This window comes from Cetorhinus maximus, chromosome 26 (assembly GCF_964194155.1).
Source record: "Cetorhinus maximus chromosome 26, sCetMax3.hap1.1, whole genome shotgun sequence".
NCBI lineage: Eukaryota > Metazoa > Chordata > Chondrichthyes > Lamniformes > Cetorhinidae > Cetorhinus > Cetorhinus maximus.
This window is the reverse complement of record NC_135904.1, coordinates 602357-629020: the sequence shown is the minus strand read 5'-3', so window position 1 is coordinate 629020 and position 26664 is coordinate 602357. Positions and strand designations below refer to the sequence as shown.

Below are 26664 nucleotides of genomic sequence, written 5' to 3'. Positions count from 1 at the left end.
TTGAACAGAGTGTCTGAATTAAGGGGGAGAAAAGAAGCAGAGGTAAAAATGTACTTAGAGTGCAGAGGACACTTTTAAACCAAGCACATGTTTGGATTGTAACTTTTTTTTCAGCTAGTGAGTCAATTTAAGTTGCTACTTAAATGCTGAACTGGTGTCTGCTGTCTCTGAGCTTAGATCAGTAACAGGTGTAGCACAAGCCATTTTTTCCCCACTGGTGAACTGATATAACTTACATGTAAGTCAATTCTCTGACTAAGTAGAGACATTGTCCCACCAGGGCCATGAACACATTCATCAATATTGAAGCTAATGAGCCCCAACCAAAATAATTGAGTAAGGAAAGTAATATTCCAATCAGGTTCCCCAGTGTCAACGTTTAAAGGTATTGTGCCAAAAATAGTTTCAGGAATTTTTCTTTGTCTAGCATTGGTAAAATTATGGGCGGGATTTTATTCCTGAGCAGCATCTCGAATGACTAAAGGCGCAGCTTTCTACAGATGTTTTCCAGCATTAATTCTACCACAATTTGTGATACAATCTGCAGCAGTAGGTTGGTATTTTTTGTCACACTTTCATCATAGTGCACCAGGATTTCATGAGAGCAACCAGGAGAAAATGGCCGCCACATAAATGTTGAGGTTCAGAAAAAGGCTATTCTGTCCACTGGATCTGTGCTAGCTCTTTTGCCAGAATTACCTCTCAGCCCTGCTCTCTCATTATAGTCTTGTGATTTCCTTTGCATTCAATGTGTATACAATTTCTCCCTTGAAATATGCAATGGTTTCTGCCTGAGATATTCCCTGAGGCTAAACTTTCTGCATAAAGAAATTTATCATGACCTCTCTCCTGTAGTAACTTTAAGCTGGTGATCCTTCATCGCTGACTCCCTAACCAGGGAAACTTGTCTTTTCCTAATCACTATCAAAATCTTTCATGATTTAAAAAACTCTATTAAATCTCCCCTTAACCTTCTCTTCCTGTGAAAATAAGCTAGTATCTCATCTCTCTTCATAACTATTGTCTCCCATCCCCCGTATTATTGTAACGGATCCACACTATACGCGTTGTATGGCTTTATTAATGGGGAATTCAAAATCTGCACAACACACTAATTGTGGCTTAGCCATTGACTTGTAAGAAATGATTACCTCTTCAGTCTTGTACTCAAATTGCTATCAGCCTTTGATTCCTTTTTTGTACTTAGAGGGAATTTAGCTTTTCACATAATACAGTACAAATGATTCCTATACTATTTGCTTCATAAGTCACAAGCATAAAAGGTACTGAAATAAATGCAATTTTAACAGGTGAAGAGGGAACTTAGTAGAGCGCATACCCTGCCATGCTGCATTAACTCAATGCTATTACAATTATGTAGCTCTTCCTTGAGGCTTTTTCCTGCCTGGTTCTTGGTCTGCAAGTAGAAAGCTGAAAATATAAATCTTTTTAAGAGCTTCCATCTCACTGAGGACAATCCACATCCAACAACCTGCTCTGAAAACTCTGCTCACATTTTGACAGCTGTGACAAATTCCAGCACAGCAGCTGAGACGATCCACAACATTCTAAAACAATCAACATTCTCAATAAAACAACCCACAACATTCTTAAGGGAATGTCAATTTTTCCCATCTCCCATTGTTAACTGATCCTTTAAAAAATTCCAAGATTGGGATCAGGATCTGCATTTTTGTCAAAAATCAATCAGTCCTTCCTTGTGCTATATCCTATCTGGGTACCAAGTTTCGTTGAAATCCATCCAAGTTGTTTAAAAACAGATTAACAAACAGGGGCATAAGCATTACCTCTGCCCACCTTTAGTGGCAGAGGTATTAATGACATCTATAGAGATCTCCCAATGCTTCCACTAGGTTAGTGTCCCATGTGGTGTGGTCCTGAGTCACACAGACAAGCAAGATCATTGGATAGATCCCTCATCTGTGCAACTGGGGCCCAATCATTACCCTCAGTGCCTCTGAGAAAGGGAGGGCAAAAATCAATCAGCTTCTGACTGCCATCCAGATGCCTCTTCTGTGCGTATGTGGACAAGACTGGACCTGACTGAGACACCCTTTAGGATAAAATATCCTACTTACAGCTACTAATGTCTTGATTCATATGAAATTTTGATGAGATAATGGGGGCTGCTGCACTTGGAGAATCAAAACTTCAGTGGAGGAGAGAAAACTGAAAGGCTCCAATGAATACCCATCCTGCTTGCACTGGCTTAAACATCCACTCCATCACCATGCCATGGCAACAGAGTTTACCTTTGATGGGTGGCCATTGTAGTACCTTGTCAAGGCTTCTTCAGCAGCACCTCCCAAACCTGTGACCTCCACCAGCTTTACGGACAAGGGCAGCAGGCACACAGGAACACCATCACCTCAAAGCTCCCCTCAAATTTGCAAACCAACCCGACATGTATCTCTGTTCCTTCATCGCTGCTGAGTCAACATCCTAGAACTCCCCCTCTAACTGCACTGTGGGAACACTTTCACCACACAGACTGCAGCAATTCAAGGCAGCTCACCAACTTCTCAAGAGGAGTCAGGGTTGGGCAATGAATATCAGTCTGGACAGTAATACACATACCCGAGAATGAGTTTTGGAAGAATTTTGAGTTATGAAAATATGTAGCTGGTTTCAAACTATCTTCACAACTTAGGTTTAGGAGTCATGTGATTGGCACAGATCCATCAAATCCTCTTATCAGTGTTCTGGGAGCACACTGAAATTTAAAACACTTATTTCTACACTGTAATGCCTTATCACATCTCTCAAACATTCCAAAACATATTGCATACAATGAATTACTTTGAAATTTAATTATTATTGTGTAGTGAACTGTTGCAGCCATTTTGTACACAGCCAGAACCCAAAAACTGCAATAAAACAAATTAGCAGGTCGTCAGTTTTGGGTGCTGCAATTTGATAGAGAAACATTGGCCAAAACACTGGATGAATTTAGGTGCCACTGCATCTTTAATATGCACCAGGACCTTGCTTTAACATCTCATCCAAAAGAAGTTTCATTTAGTTTCTTGTACTGATTCTTTAGTGACAATTTGTTGCAGACATTACTCCAGTTCAGGGATAAAAAGAGATTAACAATATTCAGTGCAAACTAGGAGAAGAAGTCAGTCTCCACTCCGTCACTAATCAGAGGGTCAGAGCCCAGGTCACTGCATGCCAGCGCATCACTATCTATTGCAACATAGCGTGGCCGGGACCTGTTCCAAACAGATCAGGGAAACCAAAGTGGGTCCAACATTCCAACTGACAGCACGTCCACCCCCACCCAGAGACCATCAAGAATTTAGTGGAGTGGAAAATGTTTATCAGCTAACTCCACGTGCTGTGAAAGTGAGTAGAGCTGAATCAAACATATTATTCTCATTCTGTTAATAGAAATATTGTGGACGACAAGCTTCTGGCTTGGTATAAGGTACGGAAACCTGCCGGCCGATTGTAGGAGTTTGCTACAATATATTTCAAATGTTACCTTATAACTTGAAAAGATGAAAGATATTCCTATTTTATTCATTGAAATTTAAAATAGCTTTAAACAAAATGGGGTCGTAATATTTATGTGCACTCTTATTTCTCCTGGAAAGTTGTTCTCTTTTACATTTTTTCTTTTACATTTTTACAATTGGGAAGTGGGTAGTTCATTTAAGCAGTTCTTCCTCAGTTCGACCTGTCTGCAGTCATAGATGTGATGGTGAATCTCGTAATGTAACATACACCATTGAGAAAATGAGGTCAAACTAATGGTGAGAAAAAAACATCCTAAAATCTGCTCATTCCACCTGTCTTTACAATGGTAGCCATGACAGCTAGCAGGAGTGTGACTGAGTTAAAATCAAAACACCCTTCCTCTCCACTCTACACCTCCCTCCCTTGAAAGCATCCTATTTCATCTTGAACTGAGCTTCCAATTTTATATCGTCTCCATCACTCAGACTGCCTACTTCCACCTCCATCTCCATCCTGTCTCTGCTCATTTCCTACCGAAAACCTCATCCATGTCTTAGTTACTTCCAGGCTTGACTATTCCAACACTCTCCTGGTTGGCCTCTCACTTTGTACACTCCATAAACTTGAGCTCATCCAAAGTTCTTCCATCACCCCCTGTGCTCACTGATACACAGCCACTCCCAGTACAGCAATGCCACATTCATCTCCATTTTAAATCCTTCCATGGCCAACAGCTCCACTAGGCTTCAAAATCTCGGCATTTCTCCAAATTTTAGCCTCTCGTGCACCCCGATTTACTTCACTCCACTGCTGGTGGCTGTGCTTTCAGCTGCCTATGCCCTAAGCTTTGGAATTCTGTCCCTAAACCTCTCAGCTTCATTACCTCTCTCTTCTCTATTGTAAAGAGGCTCCTTAAAACCTCTCTCTATCATCAAGTTTTTGATCACCTGTCCCAGTATGTTCTTGGTCTCAGTGTCAAATTTAATTTGTTAATGCTCCCGTGAAGCACTTTGGGACATTTTGCTAAAGTGAAGGAACTAAATCAATACAAATGGTTGTTGAAAGTGAAAAATACACTAGGGGAAGAATTTCCCCCCCGTTGGGCGGGGGGGTGAGTGCAGGAGGCGTGGGTGGGCGTGCCACCATTTTACATGTACGGGCCAATTAAGGCCCGCCCAGCGTGACATCCGCCAGTAGGCGCTATGCACACCCTGTGTGGGCGGAGGTGGATGGGGGGGGGGGGGATTCCCTCAGGCGAGAGTGCGCTCTTTCGTGCATGCGCGTGAAAAAATGCACATCTCCCTGAGGCTAAGTGCTGCCTCAGGGAGATCGGCGTCAAATTTTAAAATGGTGATGGGGCAAAAATAAAATTTCCCTGACATGTCCCCTCATGGATATGTCTCAACTCATGTGACAGTGTCACATCACTTTAAAGCGTGCATTTATTAAAATTTTTAAAACCGTCATGAAACCTCATCCCGCCCGTGGATGAGGTTTGATGCTTTTTCTGAAGCCCGCCAGGGCTCCCAGCCTGCCCACCCACCTTAAGGTTGGACGGGCAGGTCCATTAAGTATCTCAATCACTTTAATGGCCTCAATAGGCCATTGACAGGTCGGTGGATGCACAGCTAATTCGGCTACGCCCCCGCCGACCTGAAAATTGAAATGACGTGGGGAGACGTTGGGAGTTCCGCCTGAAGTCATCCCGCGTCAGCAAGCGGGCCCCGCCCCCCCACTCGCTGACCTAAAGATCCTGGCCTAGGACTTTCTTAGTTTGGAATGTGGGGAAGCAGATGTATGGGTGCCAGCTATCACACTTGCCCTGTTAAATTCATCATCTTTATTTTTTTGGCTCTCCAATTCTGCTGTGTTGACAAAGCTGATTTTGGTGTATAATACGTCCTGTTTAAGGAATTTGGAATGAACAGGCACCTCTATAACAGTACCAATAGTAGTCCACAGTTTTTTGGGTGTTAGCAGCCTTCCAATACTTCATCCTAAACTAATGTCTGATCCTGAATAGTATATGGGTGCCATGCCATCACAACAGAGCCTGCTCTTCTCCTCATGCACACTTGCAACACACATACGTTTGCAGTCAAGGTCACTGACAAAAGTGCAGAAGCCCTGGGTAGTATCCCACTTCAGAGGATCGGGCCTGTAGGACACGGTGCACTTAGCTGATGTAACTCAGAGTAGACCAATCCATACGTGGTTCAAGCCCCATCCGCTCATTATAGTTATCCTCTTGAACATTGGAAGACATTAACACATTAAATATTTGAAACACAGTTTAATGGCGGACAATACTGTTTATAGAATCATTACATTTTACAGTATGGTGGAGATCATTCAGCTCATAGCTCTTGGTTAATTCTCAAACCGCAAACAAACTTAGTCCCTTATATAAGGCTCTCACATTCACATTTGTCCTTGAGCTGCTGCAATATTCCAGTGAAGCTCAATGCAAACTGGAGGAACAGCACCTCATCTTCCGATTAGGCACTTTACAGCCTTCTGGACTTAACACCGTGTTCAATAAATTCAGACGATAAACTCTGCCCCTCATTTGGAAAATGACTTTTTGCCATTTGTCAGTTTGAATCATGTTTTCCTGTTTTCAGACGGAGGTGTTCATTATTCTACCAGTCACACTCACTCTGGACAATTACTTTGTTTCTTTACTACAATCATTACCACTCACTTTGCTTTTTCTTCATTGACATCGTTGTCATTTAATCTCTCCCACTCTCTAGCCTATCTCACACCTTCCCTTCTGTTTTCCTCACCCTCCCTCCTTACAAAGGCACAAAACCCGTCACATTTTTACCTTACTTCAGTTCTGAAGAAGAGTCATATGTGACTCAATTTGTTAACTCTGTTTCTTCCCACAGATGCTGTCAGGCCTGCTGAGCATTCCCAGCATGTTTGTTCTTATTTCAGATTTCCAGCATCTGCAGTATTTTGCTTTTGTTAAACATACATCCTTTCCTTTTCACCCCATACTCTTACATTTGGCCATTTCAAATACTTTTTAAAAATTCATTCATGGGATGTGGGCTTCGCTGGCTGGGCCAGCATTTACTGCCCATCCCTAGTTGCCCTTGAGAAGGTGGTGGTGAGCTGCCTTCTTGAACTGCTGCAGTTCCTGTGGTATAGGTACACCCACAGTGCTGTTAGGGACAAAGTTCCAGGATTTTGACTCAGCAACAGTGAAGGAACGGCGATATATTTCCAAGTCAGGATGGTGAGTGGCTTGGAAGGGAAATTCCAGGTGGTGATGTTCCCATCTTGTCCTTCTAGATGATAGTGGTTGTGGGTTTGTTAGGTGCTGTCGAAGGAACCTTGGTGAATTCCTGCAGTGCATCTTGTAGCTGGTATATACTGCTGCTATTGTGCATCGGTGGTGGAGGGAGTGAATGTGGTGTCAATCAAGTGGGCTGCTTTGTCCTGGACAGTGTCAAGCTTCTTGAGTGTTTTGGGAGTTGCACTCATCCAGGCAAGTGGGGAGTATTCCTTCACACTCCTGACTTGTGCCTTGTCAATGGTGGATAGGCTTTGGGGAGTCAAGAGGTGAGTTACTCATCACAGGATTCCTCGCTTCTGACCTGCTCTTGTAGCCACAGTATTTATATGGCTAGTCCAGTTCAGTTTCTGGTCAATGGTAACCCGCAGGATGTTGATAGTGGGGGATTCAGTGATGCTAATGCCATTGAACGTCAAGGGCGATTGTTAGATTCTCTCTTGTTGGAGATGGTCATTGCCTGGCACTTGTGTGGCTGAATGTTACTTGCCACTTGTCAGCCCAAGCCTGGATATTGTCCAGGTCTTGTTGCATTTGGACATGGACTGCTTCAGTGTCTGAGGAGTCACAAATGGTGAACATTTGCAATCATCAGCGAACGTCCCCACTTCTGACCTTATGATGGAAGGAAGGTCATCGATGAAGCAGCTGAAGATGGTTGGGTGAGGACACTACCCTGAGGAACTCCTGCAGTGATGTCCTGGAACTGAGATGATTGACCTCCAGCAACCACAACCATCTTCCTTTGTGCTAGGTATGACTCCAACCAGCTGGGAGTTTTCCCCCTGATTCCCATTGACTCGTTTTGCTAGGGCTCCTCGATGCCACACTGAGTCAAATGTGGCCTTGATGTCAAGGGCAGTCACTCTCACCAAGTTCAGCTCTTCTGTCCATGTTTGAACCAAGGCTGTAATGAGGTCAGGAGCTGAGTGGCCCTGGCAGAACCCAAACCGGGCGTCAGTGAGCACGTCATTGCTAAGCAAATGCCACTTGATAGCACTACTGATGACCCCTTCCATCACTTTACTGATGATCAAGAGAAGACTGATGGAGCGGTAATTGGCCGGGTTGGATTTGTCTAGCTTTTTGTGTACAGGATATAGCTGGGTAATTTTCTACATAGCCGGGGAGATGCCAGTGTTGTAGCTGTACTGGAACAGCTTGTCTAGGGGCACAACAAGTTCTGGAGCACAAGTCTTCAGTACTATTGTCAGAATATTGTCAGGGCCCATAGCCTTTGCACTATCCAGTGCCTTCAGCTGTTTCTTGATATCATGTGCAATTAATTGAATTGGCTGAAGACTATCATCAGTGATGCTGGGGACCTCCGGAGGAGGCCAAGATGGATCATCCACTCAGCACTTCTGGCTGAAGATTGTGGCAAATGCTTCAGTCTCACCTTATTGCTTCCATTTTGGATTCTGCTTCTACAACACTTTTTAGGAGAGGAATGAATCAAAAAACCCAGCACATAAAAATTCTCCTCAGTCACTTCCTTCGTTCTTTTGATGAGCTAATATTTATGTTCCTCTAGTAACTGACTCACTAAACAGTGTAATTCCCAGGAACATATATAGCTTCCAACATCACTGCAGATGAACGCAGCCATTCACCAAAAGCACCCCCCCCGCTAAACCACCCCACTATGCCTCCAACCCATATGCCCCACTCCAGTTAGGAAACTCTAACCTCCATAGTACAATAAATTTGTTGCTGAAATTATTACTTAGTGGTGTTTACCAATATATAACTGAAGCAGGCATTGTGTTCTTTGTGAAATATAATGCTCACATAAATCTGTCAGAAGGGTTTACATTGTTTCTGTAATCCTCGTGCTGGATATCTGGGATCAGATTCAAAAAGGTACAACTTGGTCACTGTGTGCTCGTGCAGGGAGCTGGCTTAATGACTAAAATAATAAGGTTGGGCAACAATAATTAGATCCATTATTTCTGCACTGCCTGTGTTTGGACAGGACTGAACTAGACCTTTGGGGCAGCAATACTGAGGTTTTCAATCGCCTTAGTCAACAATTGAAGGTGAAGACAAATACCCTTGGAAGCACTTTTGCTGCACTGGTCAATTGTGCAATTTCTAAACTCAGGAGGATAGAGATCAAAACTGTTGCAGCAGTGTGCAAGTCACACCCCAAATTATGCGAGTGTGCAAGTCACATCCCAGATTATACGAGTGTGCAAGTCACACCCCAGATTATACGAGTGTGCAAGTCACACCCCAGATTATACGAGTGTGCAAGTCACACCCCAGATTATGCGAGTGTGCAAGTCACACCCCAGATTATGCGAGTGTGCAAGTCACACCCCAGATCCAAACTTTGCTAACGACCTTCAGCAAAGTACAACAGCACAACCTGATGTTAAAATACAGAGTCTGTAAAACACCAGATAGTCAAACTCTTTTGCCTGAATTTTCATGCAGACGGAAAGGGTCTCAATTTATCCAAAATGGCACTAGGACCCAAGTTCTGATGTCCCACTCCCAAACCCCAGCCCTCACCATTTTCATGGGGGCAGGATTGGGGCAAGTTGCACTTTGCACATCTGCAGTTCACAGAGGCAACTGCACATTTTAAAGTGCAGCTGCCTTCAGTCAGATACAAATTTTTGTTAATGGGATGTCCAAAAATACATGACTTATGCACTTTAGACCCATCAGGAGGTGGTCCAATGTTCTTTGGAGAGGCAGGGTACCCTTTTTGGATATGGTCCCGGAACGCCTTTGGAAGAAGTGAAGTGCCCTTTAGGATTGTTAAAAGTGGACAGGAATGTGCATAAAAAGTGGATAAACACATCGGAACTGTTGAGGGACCTGTCAAGGCATTTAAATTTCCTGTCCTTTGAATACTTGAGAAAAAATTATCTGCAGTGTTAAAAAATCGGTGCTTGCTATTTCACTGTCTGTTGAAACAAGCCTGTGGGTTATCATTCTAGGATTAGTTCTGCTAATAACTGATTTCACAACCTATCATTATCACATTGGGGTGCCTGTCACTTCACAGTTTGATTTACAGTTCCAGGTGCTTATAAAATCTTTGAAGTGGGACTATGGATACGGACATTTGTTGTTATAGGATATTAAGTGGTTGAAGGAATTTAAGTGTAGTGAATGGGCTTATCAATGTGAGCATCTTTTTTAAATAATGAATTCATCAACAGACACTTAGAACTTTATTTCCTTTCAGCAGGGGTCCTGAAGTCTGCCCCTGGTGAACTGGATGAGTTAACATGGAGGGTATAAGGGCAAAGGGTGGTGAGTGGGAGGTATAGGTTTCAATACAGGCTATAGAGGGCCATGGGGGTGGGTGGAGGGGCATAGGTTGAAATGGAAGATATGAGGAACCCTGGGAGGGGGATGGGTGGGATGCATGAGGTAGCATGGGTTGGCATAGACGGGGCGTGGGAAGCGTACATGAGTTTGAAGGAGTGTGAGGAGGTGAGGGCTAGAGTTTTTTTCCCCTCAGGGACAAAGTGCCGATCAGTGAGGCCAGCCTTTCACTCAGCCCGCCTTCACACATGGCAACCACTGTGCTGCCTCTGAACTGTTTCTGGCGGTGGTGGGCATGATTCCTATTACAGCCCCCCAACCCACCCCCAGAATGAAAATGGCAACTTCTGGGGCTGTTTGTCAGGAGTTGTGTTCGTGGAGCTGGGAATCCTCCCGGCCCCTGCTTTCCCAATCCGGGGGTGAAAATCTGAGCCTTCGTATCTGTGTTATGTTCACTGGCATTGCCTAAAGTAGAACTTTAGGAATAATGTTAACAAAGGATTGATTTATCGCCTCCTGCCTTGCCTACTCCTTGTTCTTTATGCAATAATGCATGAGTACATTGCCAGAATCCAGGCACAGCATCAACTGCCAGGAGGCTGAAGCAGGCAAGAAAATACAGAGAAAACAATCTATTCACACCAGAAATTGGAGAGGCATTTGTGAAATGTTCATTTCCATCTCTGTTCTCTATTGCAGTATAACGATGTAGCTGTTTTTCTGTCCTGAATCATGATATTGTTGCTTCTTATGGAACACTGGGATTTGCAACTTTGTTCTACAATGCTGTGGTTGTAGCCGCCAATTAAGTTAACATTTTTAAGAAAAACGTTAAAATTAACTATTTGCAGCTATCTGGGCTTCAGACGCATCCTTTACAGGCATTAAAAACAATTTTGATGTAGTTTTCAGTCCTAACCCAGCAGCGCTGCTCATACTGACTAACTGGCTACCTTTGAAGTAAAATTATAGCGTGTGTGCAGATCTTGTCCTGTGGATTGGTCAATGTGCCATTTGAGCAGGCGCTTTGGTAACAATATTGTATTTGACACTCTGCTCACACAGCGCTTCTTGAGAATTGCAATTTTTCCAGTATCTCACTTTTAGATTATTGCCAGACCAGTAAGAGATTCCAACATTATAGATTTATTTCAGGGCCATGAATTGGGGTGTGTGACACACATTGTATTTTCTCAGAATAACAATACCAGCAGCACTCACTGAAAGCCCTTCAGAGCCTCAGAAATACCATGCCATCTATGAAATTGTATTTTTTTTTAAACAGAAGCAGGAATAAAAGCATTTCATTGAGGCACAAGAGACATGAGATGGAGCATTTCACAAATGCCTCTCCAATTTCTGCTGTGAAGAGGTTATTTTTCCTTTGCATGTTGTAGTCTCTTAATGCTAGCACTTGATGTTCTGCTTGCTTTCTGACATTGTTCACACATGCTGTTGCTTAAGGGAGAAAGACCAGGCATGACAGGTGGCAGTGATTTTGATCCATTGTTAATATTACTCCTAAAGCTCACTTCTTCAGGCTATGCTAGAGAATATAACAGATGTACAGAATCTATCTGGTGCCATATACTACTTTAACAGACGTCACTGTCACCATCTTTCACCACAAACTGGTGCCTCACAAAAGGTAATTTGGTAAATGAAACAACTGCACTTAAATAAGGAACCTGAATGTGCCAGGAAATTTGGAGTATATTTCTGCAATGTCAGTCTCCCGTGAATAAATGGGCTATCCGATTGGGTTATTCTGTTCCAGACTCAGTAAAGGACAAAGTAGTACTTCCCTGCCTGTCTATGACAGTCTTGTGGTTAGCGTGCATTAGTCACAGTTTGTTGTCAGAAGTATAGAATTGGGAGAAAGCTATCATTTTCTGCTGCCTTCTCTCAATGTGATTCTGGAAATGTACAAGTGCCTCCCAATCTACAAACTTTCCTCATCAATAACAATTAACCTGTGGTCTACACAGGTGGGGATGTATAAATACAGAGGTCAGAGAAACATGGGACAAAATCAATCTGATTATATTGGATATTTTAACTTTCACATTGACTGGACTAACATGAGTAGTAAAGACAACAAACCTAGAATTTAATTCAGTGAAGTTTTCAAGAACAATATATTTTAGAAGAAATGAGGGGACAGGCGATGCTGTATAGGGTTTTCAAATCTCTCCATGGCCTCATCCCTCTTTAATCTCCTCCAAATACCTCCACTCCAGTAATTCTGGTCTCTTTTATACCATTGGTGTCAGTTATTGCTACCTCCATAGAGTTCGATAACTTTTAAAGAAAAATAATCCCCAAAAGTCCAATGGAAAGAAAACCGATGGACAAGATTTCACTTTTTAAAACTTTTACTGTAACAAACAAACTAAAATCAACAGACTTCGAACATTAATGAACAGGGAAGGATATTTCAAATAAAAAAGGTAAGTTTCACTATAAATAACTGATACAAAGATCAAGTAATTATAAACACTTGCATTACTTCCCGCAAAATGTGGCACCAAGAGCAATCTCAGTCTTTCTAACTCGGCCTTCATTATAATAGGAACTCTCGCTTCACACTCCATTGTCTCAGCCTTTGAGTCGCGTTCACCAGCAGCCATATTCCATCTGAAGTCCCTGGAACCGGTTAACATAGAAGGCATACATCTACGAACCTCCTCTCACTCGGATCACGACAGTCCTGATGACAAAAAATCCCCAGAGACTCCCTTCTCCAGCCCTTTAATGGTCTAGTGGCCTTTGGCAATACAGACCATAGTAATGGGTCTTATCCATTACACAATCCCTTTCCCTTCCTACTTTCCATGTTCTGTCATTTCGAACTATATAACATGCAGTAACATAGTCTCTGCTATATTCTTAGAGCCCTGCTTCAACACCAGGATCTGTTCTAAACTGACAAACAGAAAACTGATCCATTTGTGGAGAACCTTGCTTGTTTCCACTCACACCAATTGTGTGTGTTTTGAAATGCCTGCCATTACAGGCTGGAACCCCAATACTGCAATTAGCTTCCTGTTTTCCTTTTTGCTTCTAAGCTTTTCATCCCCGTGGCAACCTCTGGTCACATGAGCATCTCTTGGCACCTAATGATGTCATATTCAGGAAACCAACTGGGAAACCCAGTTCACTTTGGACTTAAAGAAGACATCACACAAAAGGAAAATACAGGCTTTAGCCAATACACATGGGTTGTCACACAGTGCCTTCAGTTTCCTCGGTCTTAAGCTGTCTCCCTAAATCCCTCCACTTCTCTGTCATCCTTTAAGACACACCTTAAAACATACCACTTCGACAAAGCTTTTGGTCAGCTGTCCTAACATCTCCTTAAGTGGCTCAGTGTCAAATTTTGCTTTCTAACACTTCCATGAAGTACCTGGGGGGTGTTTCATTGTTAATGGTGCTGCACAATTACAAGTTCTTGTTGTTCAATAGTAGCAAATTAGTTCAGAATTAATTCACAACCTGATGGTATGGGAGCTTTGTGAAAATGGTGATTAGGTTATGATTCAATTTTATATTGGCTTTAAGAAAAGGGTGAGAGGAGTCACTACCCAAGGTTTTTAAATTTAAGTAAGGAAACTTTGAAAGGATGAGAATTGAATTGACTTCAATAAACTGGACTGAAGTGTTGAATGGGTAAATCTACAAACAGCAGGAGATATTCAGTATGATAAAATGCCAGTAGATATCCCTAAAAAGCAAAGGCTTTTGTGCAGGTAAGCAGCCATGGCCAACAACGAGGCAAGGGATAGAAAAGACTTACACAAATAATTCAGCACACTGGGAGAGGTGTAAAAAGCAAAGGGATACACAGAAAGTAATAAAGTACAAAAAGAGAACTTTAAAACAAACTTGCAAATATACTAAAGCTAACATCAAAAACAATTTACAAGTATAGAGAAAATGGTAATGGAACTTAGTGTAGATGGAAGCTGGCGAGACCATATCAGATAGCAAGGGCTTGACAGATTGGTTAAATTAATACTCTTTATCCATTTCTGAAGTGGAGGAAGAGGTATTCCATAAGTGCATTCTAAAATCTCCTTTATTTAATTTTAATACCACCCTGATAAATATTATAAACTTGTTTTCTGGTGATGGCCAATAGAAATGGACTCCAGATTCACAATAGCAGCTTTGTATGGTTCAAAATGTTAGCGTGAGGAAAGGTTTCTTTGAAGGGGTGAACTGTGCAAGGGGGTGGTGTCTTCCAGAATGCCTTTGATGTCTTAATAAACATCTTCATTCTCTTGGTTTTCCTACTACACAGGTCATTTTTTCAACAAAAAAAACAGCTATTCTAATGTGCAAGGTTATTACTGACTACAGGAATCTGGCAGCTGTTGTTTCCCCATCACATGTTCTGTAAGACAATTTGCAAACAACTCAGATTAACTTTGATGTTCCTTTAGCTTTTTTAAGGTCTCGTCCTTTCTTTTGCCCTGGCACCTACGGCAACATGAAAGAACTGGGTATAGTAAAGCTGCTGAGCCCAGGAAATGACAAACTGTGCCAGGCAATTTAGTGCTTCATGTTGTTGGTCTCAAAAACCACATGTACAATGAATGTCAACAACATGGACAGTGCAACAGATGGGTGCAGTCAGCTGTCAGCAGTCAGAGTATAATGTGGAATGAATCATAATTCTCTGTGATTTTTTAATGTTAAAGCCAGAACAATGGCAATCATTTGTCTTTGAACAGCAACAATGAACCCAAGATGTACAGAATCAATGAATATTATACCAGAGGACAGTATTCATCCTATCATTATTGCTACTTAATTTTTAAAAAATAATTTTGTAAAATTTCATGATTCTTTAGGAATGTTAAAAGCCGATCAGTTTATGTACTCTGTCATAATCCTTTTCATCCTTTTTTAAGATTGTTCAGCTGTATAATTGTGGTTTTGGGGCATGAAAAGCAATCACACTGAACTAATACCTTACAATCTACCCTAAACATTTATGTGTAGTGCATACTCCAACTAGTTCTTCAGGGAGGTTTTAGATACATTACATTTTGTGGTACACAATCACTACATGGGATCCAGTCTAGAAGCAGCTGGGTGTCCAAATTAAAGGATCCAGACCTCAGTTCCTTGTTTCCAAATGCTGCCTCTGTTTGTATTTTCAGTCGAGGGGAGCCATTATCCAAAGCATTTTCTAAGTGGAATGAAACATGTTTATAGTGCCTGAAAACAAATTGTATGTGGGCAATAATTTTTGCCTGATGACATGATGAGTATAATACCCTGTCAGATAAAACCAAAGATAGAGGAAAGGGGGTAGAAACTTACATCGCAATGACCATACCTGCAATTTTCATTCCACACAGCACCTCATGTATATATCAACTCTACCCTGCTGCTTCTAGTTCCAAATTTGTCTTCCTAAATACATTCTGAGCACATCTATCAGACTACATGCATTAGTGGTTGTTCTGTACTAAACTCTGGACACTATATAAACATTGACCAGCAAGACAGCCAAAGAACCAGGGCTCCATTCCCACGCAGTCAGTTCTGTGACTAATGAAAAAGACAGTTTCCCAAAACTTTAATGGAACTACTGCTTCGGGCAGTTTATAGGATTTAGAACATTTTGTTCAACTGGTCCCATCAAAACAAAGCTTTCTTTATCCAACGTCATTGACGTCAATTAACAAAACACAGACACTGTTTGTAATTGGCAAATGTGTATATAGTATCTGCAAATGTTGCATAAATGCTGATAAATATTGACATCATACAAGGCAAATATTGATATCTTCTTTGTGTTACAAGACCTCCTTGCCGAAATACATCGTTAAAGTTCTCCTCTGTCTTAGTTTCCCCTCCTGGAGATGTTAACTTGCTGGGACACTTTGGACAGCCTCCCAATACCTCACTCAATGGAGCCTGAAATTCAGAATTTTTGTGACCGTGGAGGGCCTCTCAGCCCTGTCTGATCCTGTTCTTGCCTAATGTCCATACATGCCCTTTCCAGCAGAGATCACAATAGTTAACAGAAGTAGGAAATCTGTTCAATTTCTTCTTATCTTCCTTGTGACCAATTGTAGCACCCCAACTGCTTCATGGCTTAGATCAGCTAATTCAGTACAGTTCACCAACCCCAACTAGAAGCCTTTAACCTATATGGTCCAATATCATAACTTGGCCTATTGAACCATCACAAGCTATTACAGTGTTTCTTCTAATTAAATTGGCTGCATAATTCTTTCAAAATATGATTGAGCTACCAATGACTAATGATGTAACACATAACCAGAACATCACATAGAAAACACAAGGATATGACAACTACTCCAAGTCTACACTACCTTCTACTTAGGATGATGCCACCTCCCAAAACCTTAGTGCTTATATACTGGTTGCAGTACATTAAAGCAAAGGTACATCTTTATATATCATTCCAATAGTGTCCATTTAATCATCAAAAGGCTGCAACACAAACCTGAAGAACATCATATTACTTGCGTACAATCTTGCTGTAATCAATGTATCATTTTCAACCATCTGCATTTTTTAAACATCAAAGCCATACATTGGTGTAGTCTGCTATTGTCATGGCTGTGGTTAGTTACATGTCTACAATTCAACCCCATGTCTGCTGTGTTATTGATGTCAAACCTCTTTGTTGCTAGTTGCATTTAACATTCACTACTTATAGTAATAACCTATAATTTGCCATGTATTGAGTGCCTTGTTAAACACTGAAGCAATCACCATGATTTTCCTTGGAAAGGCAGTAAAAATGAAACCAATCCAGCTTCTTGTCTCACACATAAAAGATGCGGTTTTCTTTTCAAATTCAAACGTGCAATGATTTCTCCCACTTTTCGTTTTGAATAGAGTTACGTAGGTGCCTTGTGGGCACTTATTATTGGCCTTTCAAAGATGCAAAGCACATAAGCTCTTTTCCAAACAGATGGAGGAAATTTCCTTAATGAAGGTAATAGCCCAAATGTTGCAGTCAGCAGCAAAGTGATGATGTTCACTGCTGATCTTGAAGAAAGCTGCCCACAAAGACCTAGCAGTCTTTGCCCTGTGGGTTTCACCTTTCCCAATGTTAATTTAATTCTGGCACCAACTATTAGGGGATCTCTGGTGTCCAGCCATAATGAGATCATCAAGAAGATGATCACAATGAGATCATCAATCACAATGAAGAACTCTCACAGACAGGAAGTAACAAGCAAGCTTTATCATTCATTTATAATTTAACAGAAGGTGAAATAAAGATTGGAATATACACATGCAATTAAGGTCAAAGCTGAAACATAAAATGTGAGGAAAATAATGTTAAAATTCATGGAATTATCATGGAAAAGAGAAATTTGACCTTCCAAAAATACATAATTAATTTTTCAGGACCAGAGAGGTTGTTCAGCACTAATTATGACTTGGTTCACCATTAAAAACCAAGCTGCACCTCACTCAACAAGGCTCAGCTTTTCAAGGGATTTTACAGTAAAAATAGAGTAAAAAGCCAAAATTCACATCAAATCAGTGATTTCTAATTTATTTCTACCCGTGAGGAATTCAATAGTTCACTGTGTGGAAGAGCAGGGAATCTGGGACAAAAACTTCTGGATTTCTGCATATAACTGTGCACATGTGGCACCAGAAATTGCTGTCAGTCTCATAGATTAATGATGGTGATCACAACTGCAAAATCCAAGTCATCAGCTTAAGTATGCCCACAGACCAGGGACAACAAACTAAAAGCCCTCATTAGTTTTAATTTCCACGCCTGCTAATACAACTCTCCCATCTCACAATACTTCAAAAAGTTGTTTACTGGCTGTAATGGGCTTTGGGGCATCATGAGCTCATGAAAGGCACTATATAAATGCAAATCTTTCTTTTCCTTTTACCACTGAAATGCCCCTGGTCAGTCACAATAACTGTTTGTCATGGAAGAATGAGTCCAAAGCTAGCCTTTTACCTCAAGCTGGTTTATTATCAAGACAGCTCTTCAGTGGAGCAGATTTTTCCAGTCCCTTCCATGCCAGATTGTTATAGCTATACCCATTTATACTATTTTGATGGGTGAAGCAATGCCCATCACCTGTTTTAACAAGCAGTTGTCTTTAACAATGTAACTGCTATACATTGTAATTGTCAGCCAACAAGAAGATTGTCAAGGTCCAATAGCAATGTAATTAGTGATACATTGACACCGCTCCCCACAATCAGGTTTCTGCAGGGTGCTCAGTGATGATGGTGATCCTGTACTTTCAGCTTGTGAAATATTTTATACAGGTCCTGGCATTCATTTAGACACTATTTTGTTAAAGGCTTTACCAATCCCTTCACTTCATTGTGGAAGCTATCTTGGTCCAAGACAATAGGGGAGGACTTGGGAACTCACGAAAAATGGAATTAGGTCACAGACCAGCCATGATCTCACTGAATGACCCGAATGACCGAATCACTGAATGATGGAACAGGCTTGAGGGGCTAAACGGCCCACATTGGTTCCTATGTTCAAAACCTTTGAAAGCTTCATTGCTTCAATTGATCAAAAAAAAACTGATTAAAATCTTCAACTTTTTTTTTAAACAAGATTTTCAGAAGCCTTCTAATTTAATGAGAAGTCCTGAAAAATTTTAGAAATCATGACACTGAAAGTTAGAAGTTTATGACTTTGACCTATTTTCTGCATTCAAACACACACATAAGGTGGAATTTTACGATCCTGCCGAAGCCAAAGGAATTTTGGATGGCTCACCGCATTTTATGGCCCTAAGTCCACCACGACAGCCGTCAAATTCTGCTCTTAGACTATGGTTTTTGAGCGTTACAACCTTGTTCTCTCTTACACTTTGCCCTTCTGATTCTTTTGGAACTTCATGTTGCGACCAACTGGTCCAGTGAAGGAGAGCAGAATATTCCATGAAGTTTTATAATTTGCATTAAATGATCTAGTTTAGTTTTCAAATTTCATGTGTAAATTATTAATGTGAATGGATTTTTGCATCTGTCTAAATGATACAGTTGCTCTGTCTACAGCAGCACATAGATCATACAGTTACTTGGTATGTGCATCTAAATATGCTGCGGGAGCAAATCAGTATGCATCCCTCACACATTCCTCTTAATATTCAAACCTCGACAATGTAACAGTCTCAGGTTAAAGAAGCCTTGCAGAAATCAAATAACCAAAACTTGTACCAGAACATGAGCAAATCATGAAAAGAGACAATTATAAATATCCAAGATCTCAAGAGGATAAGCAGATTCAATATATACCTCTTTAGTTAGGCTCAGTTTTCACATTAACATTTTTTGCGTGTCCAAAGTGCTACTAGGTAATGAGATGAATTCCTCTGGCATGAAAGTGAGTGAAGCCAGTTGGGTGGCTGCTGACTTGCATATGATTCATAAATTAGCAAAGAAAACGATCCTTGCAGGTCTAAAACAATGTTTTGCATTACCACACTACCATTCTGTTTCAGCACTGCTGCAAATCAAAAATTATAAAGCCGTTCTGAAAAGAGAGGGGACAAAAGCAAATATGCACAAAGGAGTGAGGTAAATTAGGTAAATGAGCCGCCGAGAGTAGGGCACTAACTAGAATCAAAATTGGCTAGTGAGTAAAGACTGTTGAGAAAAACGCCATCAATCATTTCACAACAGAACAGCTTTGATCTCACTTGAATTTCTTTAATTTTTCTTATCCACCAGATATTGGAAAACAAAAGATACATTTTATGAACGCACTGAAATATCAAGGAATACGTCAGAGTTCCAGCTTAGTATAAATGTAGCTTGAAAGGATGTACAGTATCTGGTGCCCTCATTTGGTAGCTCCTGACCTTGCTTCATTTACTTTCCTTCAAATATTTTCTTTTTAGTTGTTACAACAGTTACTTTACTGGAGGCCACTACAAAGTAACACATGCAAGATCAGACTGCTCCGGTGATGATGAGGCAGCAGCACACTTGCCTCACACATCAATAGCTGCAGAAACCATAGAACCAAACAAAAATTACGGTGCAGAAAGAGGCCATTCAGCCCGTCGTGTCTGTGCTGGCAGATTTGAAAACTAGCAAGGCTGTCCCTCCCCAGTCTGACTTCCATGAATATCTATGTTCAAAAGTAATTCTCAGAATGCAGAGGGGATCTGGAGCTCCTTCCTGTGCTCATTAAGGTTAAGAGATGTCAATGCAAGGGAATGACATACTTACCCAGTTTTAACTCCCATTGCCAACAACAGGCACACATACTGGCAACTGTAAGCTCCAAGGTAAAACACACTCCAACATTGTGCCTTAATCCTAATTTCAGAAAAGAAGACCCTATTGAACCAGAGTGAACTTTTCCTACTTTGTACACCATCTTTCCTTAAAGCTTCTCTAAATGAGACTGCTAACTTAGAATGGTTTTGCGCTGTACTGAATACAGTTTTGAGTTGTAGGCTACAGACCCACAAGCATTAGGTTTAATTTGAGGTTACACCAAAATCCTTTCACACAGGATTCCTTCAGCAGCAGAAAAGAACTTTCAGCCTGTCAATCAGGGATGAATTTAAAGGAGAAAGTAAGCTCAGCACAGTTACTTTTGATTAAAATAGCCTCCTGCTTTTACTGGAAAAAAAGATACAAAGATTAACAAAAATTAATATCAATTGTGTAAACCACTGAAAGAAATAGCAAGTCAAGCTTCTCTCCCAGCCAGGATGTCCACTGTCAAACTGGGCAGGGAACACCAGCTTCATTAAAACTTACAGGAGCCACTTCTTCAGATAGACCAGAGATCCTAGTTGGGCTTGCATGATCCTCACTAATCCCATGGCCACCCTAATCCTGTACGACCATGGTTTTCCAGGTTGGGCAGTCCTGGATTAGCTTCCAGCTTAGTCTGAAATAGCATCTCTATTGTTTTTGATGAAAACACACTATCCATCAGTGACATCACATAACAGCCTAACAGGGACAATAGCCTCAAGCCTGCCTCTCTGCTATTTAAAGGCAGTTAAGGCAAGACCACTCCAGCTCCCTTGCACATGGTGGACAGTAACTGGAGAGGACACAGAATTTCCCAACATACAATCCTGTCATCTGCTGGGGAACCGAAGTATACTATCTCCCTTTCAGCACTTTTTAAAACAATGTTTTAGCCAAGTATTTTTCATCATAAAATGGCAGGAATATATCTGCCCCCATAGGCTCACCCTTCTCTCTAAACTCTTAGGTTCATCTCCTGCTTTTGTTTTTTCTCCTGTCTTGTTTCTGCAACTTCATTTAAAGCACTTTGTTTTCTGACTTATTTGTTTTCCAATTAATGTTATTTCTTCTGTTTGTGTTCTCCTCACAATTATTTATTTTTCTGTCTTCATAATTAACTTCTTCCCTTCCAGTTCACTTCTCTGTTACTTGTTGACCTGGGAAGGAATGTTCAAGGGAAACTCTCTTTATCTTAGGCAGCAGTTTTTTGTTTTATTTCCCATTTGTCGTTGTCATTTATTTTTTGGAAACAAAAAGACTTGATTTTACAAACCATCTTTCACAACTTTAAGGAATCCCAAAGAGCTTTACAGCCAATGAAGTCCTTGTTGAATGGCAGCTACTGTTGTAATGTAGGAAATGCAGCAGCCAATTTGTACACAGCAAGCTCCTACAAACAGCAGTGTGATAATGGCCAGATAATCTGTTTTTGAGATGTTGATTGATGGATAAATATTGGCCAAGGCACCAGGGATGACTCCCTTGCTCAAAATAGAGCCATGGGGTCTTTTCCATCCATGTGAGGGGGCAGATGGGGCTACATCTGAAAGAGGGCGCCTCTGACAGTGCAACACTGTTTCAGTACTGCACTGGAGTGTCAGCTTTGATTGTTGTGCTCAAGTCCTGAAGTGAGACATTGAACCCCCTTCTGACTCAGAAGCAAGCATACTACCAACTGAGCTACACTTGAGACACATGATTTTCTGCATTTAAAAAAAAATTCAGAATCACTCTTCCATTTTGTAGTATAGCTACCTCCTATTTGAGTCTCAGACTATTGACTGATGATCATTTTACCCCAGCAGTTTTCTACCCTGTCTTTTTGACATGGCCTTGTTTCCATACTTAGCCTTTACATCTCATTACACATAACATCTACTTCTGTTAGAGTTCCATCCTGAGAAAATGACTGCCCTGTAACAAAGTTTACCAACACTTCTAACTCATATAAAAGAGGAAGAAACACATGCACACACCACTGGGGGATACCACTTGGATCATCAGTGTCGACAATAACTATATGCATTGCAAATTGTAAAGATGCAGCAGCATTTTGTTTGGGAATTGTAGCTTATTCAGAGCCATTAATACTAAACAAATCCTAGAAGCAAGATTTTCCATCATAATCCATTAACCAGAGGTGTCTGTTTGTACTATAAACATGGCTAAAAACCACAGGTTGTAAGTCTCACTTGGACTGCGGGGGATAGGCAAGTAACATTAATGTATTCGTCTTTCATCTATAATGGCTTACTTGGAGCTTGGCAGGGATCTTCAGAGCAGCAGTGACCACAGTAACATTGATAAAATAAAGATGGGAAAGGCTTTGATGCACAAATGTGGAGAAATGTTTGAGAACTGGCATGAGAAACAGATCAGCTATCAGAAAACATTTCTTTCCAGCACTGCAGGAGTGCGAGAGATGCTTGAATAGCTTTCCAGATATGGGTAATCATTCAAGCCTTCACGTTATGTATAAAGCCCAGGTTTGCCTAAGAGTTTTTGTTAATGAAATGAAAGGGAAAAAAAACAAAGCTTCTGAGAGCAAAGGTTAGAAATGCAAGAGGTCTGGAAGCTTCATGAGGGTTAGAAGAGCTACTGAGACCAAGAATATTAGGAGATGAAGGAAGACTGAGGCCAGAATTTTTTCTTAGATCTGCTCCTACTGAAACTTTGCCTGGAGTGCAACAGAAATCCCATTTGTGGAGTGGGGGCAACTCTGAGGGAAGTTTGAGCCCTTGAATCGAACCATTCAAAAGTTGGACTTCCAGTAACACAGAGAAGCAATAGCCAGCAGAAATACTTCTAGTTATCCTGAAGTTAGTTTCACCCAAAGTCATACTTATCTATTAAATACCTCTAAACATTCTGAAGTGTTAATGATGCCAAACACTAGTGATTTTTGAAATCGGGAGTAAAGGGTGCTGCCTGGAAAAAGGCAAGTCATTCTTCACATTTCTCCCAATCAAGAATCACAAATAATCAAGTCCCATTCCAATTCATTTCTTGCACTCATCAGCCCTAACCTCCAACAGTAAATCTCATCTGTACAATCATAGCAATAATGGAGATGGTATGGTAATATATAGTCAATCAGGTGTTCAAACTTGAGCTGATTGGGATTCATTTGAAGTTCTGCCCAACTGCATCATTTTAAATGCACTTGTCTTACCAAACATTTCTACTCTGGGGTTTCATGTAGATCTGTATGAGCCTAACTGGATGTACCTGTTGTGGGTGTGCACAATAAAGTAGGCTGTTTTCTGATTTATCAGCATTCTCGTGTACCTTACTATAACAAAAACTTCAAGTTAGGTAGTATACAACGGAAGTTGTTCTCCAAGTTTGGGGTGGGATGCTGGACAGAGTTTCAAAGCCCTTCTGCTAAGAATTTCTCCAGACTTTGGAGTTGAAATTTTCCATTTGGAGAGTCTGAATTTGGACCATTGAAAAATGAAGACACCTTTTTCACTCAAACATTTATTCTTATTACCTTGCCTTAAGAAATAACATAATTGGACAGTCAAGCCCCTGAATGCTTTAGTAAAGTCCTGAAAGTTGTTGCATTATTCAAACTGGGAGGGGAGGAGGGCAGGGTTTGGTGAGGAAACACTTGACAATCTTTGGCTGCAACTATCAACTGGCTTTTTGGGGTGAGGATTGGGGGGATGGGAAATGCAGTTTCTGGCAGATGGAATTATAGAGGCAGTTCATCAAAGAATAAGTAGCCTAACCTCTCCTCAGTCTATCAGCAATGCCTACCTCTTATTTAGCTGTGATTCAAGGTGCACCCTTCTGAAATACATCCTGAATGTGGCTATAACCTCTTGCATACCTGCCAGGAGACTCAAAGAGACAAAGGGATGTAGCAGACAAAAGTCACACCAGAGTAAAAGATGGTTATAAAATGTTACAAATTTTAAAATTTCTACCATATCACAGTCTTCACAAATTCAACAATAGATCTTATTTGGGCACCAATGTTGCAACAGGAATATACCAAACAATATTCTAAACTTTGGTTATTTCACAGTTAATTATTCTCCTGAATATCCTGTTGAGCATTAATAGACTAGATCAGGTAGGGACAACTCTTGACCATTTAGCCCTATATTAAATGTGAAATGTTTTCATTTCAATTTCACAATAACAGTGACATCTTATTGATACAGGCAGTGTTTACTAGAGCTATGTTGCGAACACCGTTTAATAAAGGGGCTAACTTGCAATATGAGAAGGGCAACCATCTTATATAATTTTTAATAACTGTAATAATCACATTAATCACAGAATAAAAATGATTAACATGTCTATGAATTACCACTGTCATAATTCCTAAGAATATTAAATGTTATAGACTCTAATATTTCAATCTTGCACTCCTAAATTTAAAAAAAATTGCAAAATAACAACATGTTCCATCTACTGGGCTGTGCTTACAAGACAACTTCTAGTTTTATTTTGAATATTTCCACTGAACAAAAGGGCGTTTGACTGAAAACAAAGTGGGGCTATGAAAAGAGCTTCTACTGTGCAACACAGGTCATCTGTTTACTGTGATTAAAGATTCGGTGACATAATCCTGGCTGCACAGAACACAACTGTGTAAACAGAGTTAAACTGTGTATCCGACATTTCATCCAAATATCATAGCGGACAGCAAGAGTCAAGTGGAATATCTCCTGTAGAAACTGCCCTTTCTCAAATCTATCCAATATTCTGTGTGACACTAAAAGTGATTTTAATTGCTGAACAGGAGCTTGTGGCATGAAAAGTGATGAACGAGGAGCACATTTATTTTTTGTTAAGGCAAGATATGAGATGAGAGCATAGAACTGGTGAGCACTTTGATGCAATGGCAATAACTCAGCGTGTACTGTAGCTGTAATAGCACCTGTCAGAATGTTAATGCGCATTTCAAAATGGGTTTGGCACCCGACACCAAAAAGACCAGCGTGATTTATTCTGGCTACTCAAAGAGATCTCCAGTCACAAATCACACTGCATCAAGATTATGGCGTGAAGGAAATGATTTCTTTAAGGGTAAATAAGACACAGGAACACTCATGAAAGAACATTCTTTTTAATCTCCATCTTGGCAAGCATTAAGAGAATCAACCCCTGAGGAATGAGACCGTAACCTTGTACAAATAGATAACGGGATGAATATATTAGCCATCACCCTTTTCCATCCCAGCTCCCTGGAGGGGTATCAAGAGAAGGTGGCTGATTTCAATGAAGTGGAGCAACAGTGCAAACTGATCAGGTTGCAACACTCCAATGGGAAGTCTTTTTCATTTAAATCTGGCTTTTCCCTTCTCTTTTTTTTTAAAAGAATAAGAGGGGGATTTAACCAACTGTATCTTTCCCTTGCGCCTAACTTAACGAGAGGGAGAGAGGATAAAATGTGGAGGTGTAAATTTGCCTTGTTGCCCGGTCCAAGCCAGTGCGATGAGCAATGGGTTTCCATCAGTCAGGACAGTAACAGTCAGTGAGTGAGGCTGAACTCTGGCCACCAGAACAAGGCGCTGGAACTGGCCTCTCCGGCCGGCTCGCTGCCTCACTGCAAACTGGGACACAGCGAAAGCTTTAAACCGGCCGGGTGCAGGGGTGGGGGGGACTAGAAAGGACATGCCGTTTGCTAATGAGCTGACATTTAAATATTATGGCAGCAACACGTCCAGAGTCACACATTTAAAAATAATATACATGGAATACACGTCGAGAAACTGTTTGACTTGGGAGATCCACACCAAACACACACACACACAAAGCACCAGCACCACAGTGAGCGGCAGCAGCAAATGTTCCTTCAAACCCACCCCCAAGGCACAAATATAGAGAGAGAGAGGGGGGGGGGGGGAACTTCGGGGAAAGTCAGAATTGCCCTGACAGTTCTCAGGTTTGTTGCTGCTGCTATCGGAGGGGCAAAAAAAAAAAAGAGAAGGTTCCGGGGGGTGTGGGTGGCGGATAAAAGAGGACTTACTTGAGAAAGATGCTGAGAAGTGGTGGAAGAGACACAAGAGAGACAGAGAGAGAGGAGAGAGCGTCCGATCCAGTTGTAGCGGAGAAGCTGGGCGGCTGCTCTCCAGCCCAGGACTCGCTGAGTGACAGCGCCCTCCTCCAATCAGCTGCGGGGGTGGGCGGGCCGATGGCACGGGGGAGTCCGCTGATTGGACAGGGCTCCTGGGGAGCAGCGTTTCCCGCCAACACCCTGAGGGGAGCAGGAGCGGGGATGAGGTACAATGAGCGCGGGCTGGGTGGGGGGAGACACTGGACTTTCCACATCACAGGCGCCGCTCACTTTCCTGCCAGCAAAATACAAA

At 41.3% G+C, this 26664-nt stretch overlaps 1 protein-coding gene across 5 annotated transcripts in view; it reads right to left on the bottom strand.

Annotated features, from left to right (window-relative positions):
- The window catches only part of sema6d (semaphorin 6D), a 287153-nt gene extending 260720 nt beyond the window's left edge, over positions 1–26433 (bottom strand). For 4 of the 5 annotated variants that reach the window (XM_078529935.1, XM_078529931.1, XM_078529934.1 and 1 more), the window contains exon 1: positions 26325–26433. The gene's annotated coding sequence lies outside the window, so the exon portion shown is untranslated. The remainder of the gene's footprint in view (positions 1–26324) is intronic. The other variant, XM_078529943.1, reaches the window with a different exon arrangement.
- Positions 26434–26664: the final 231 nt, after the last annotated feature.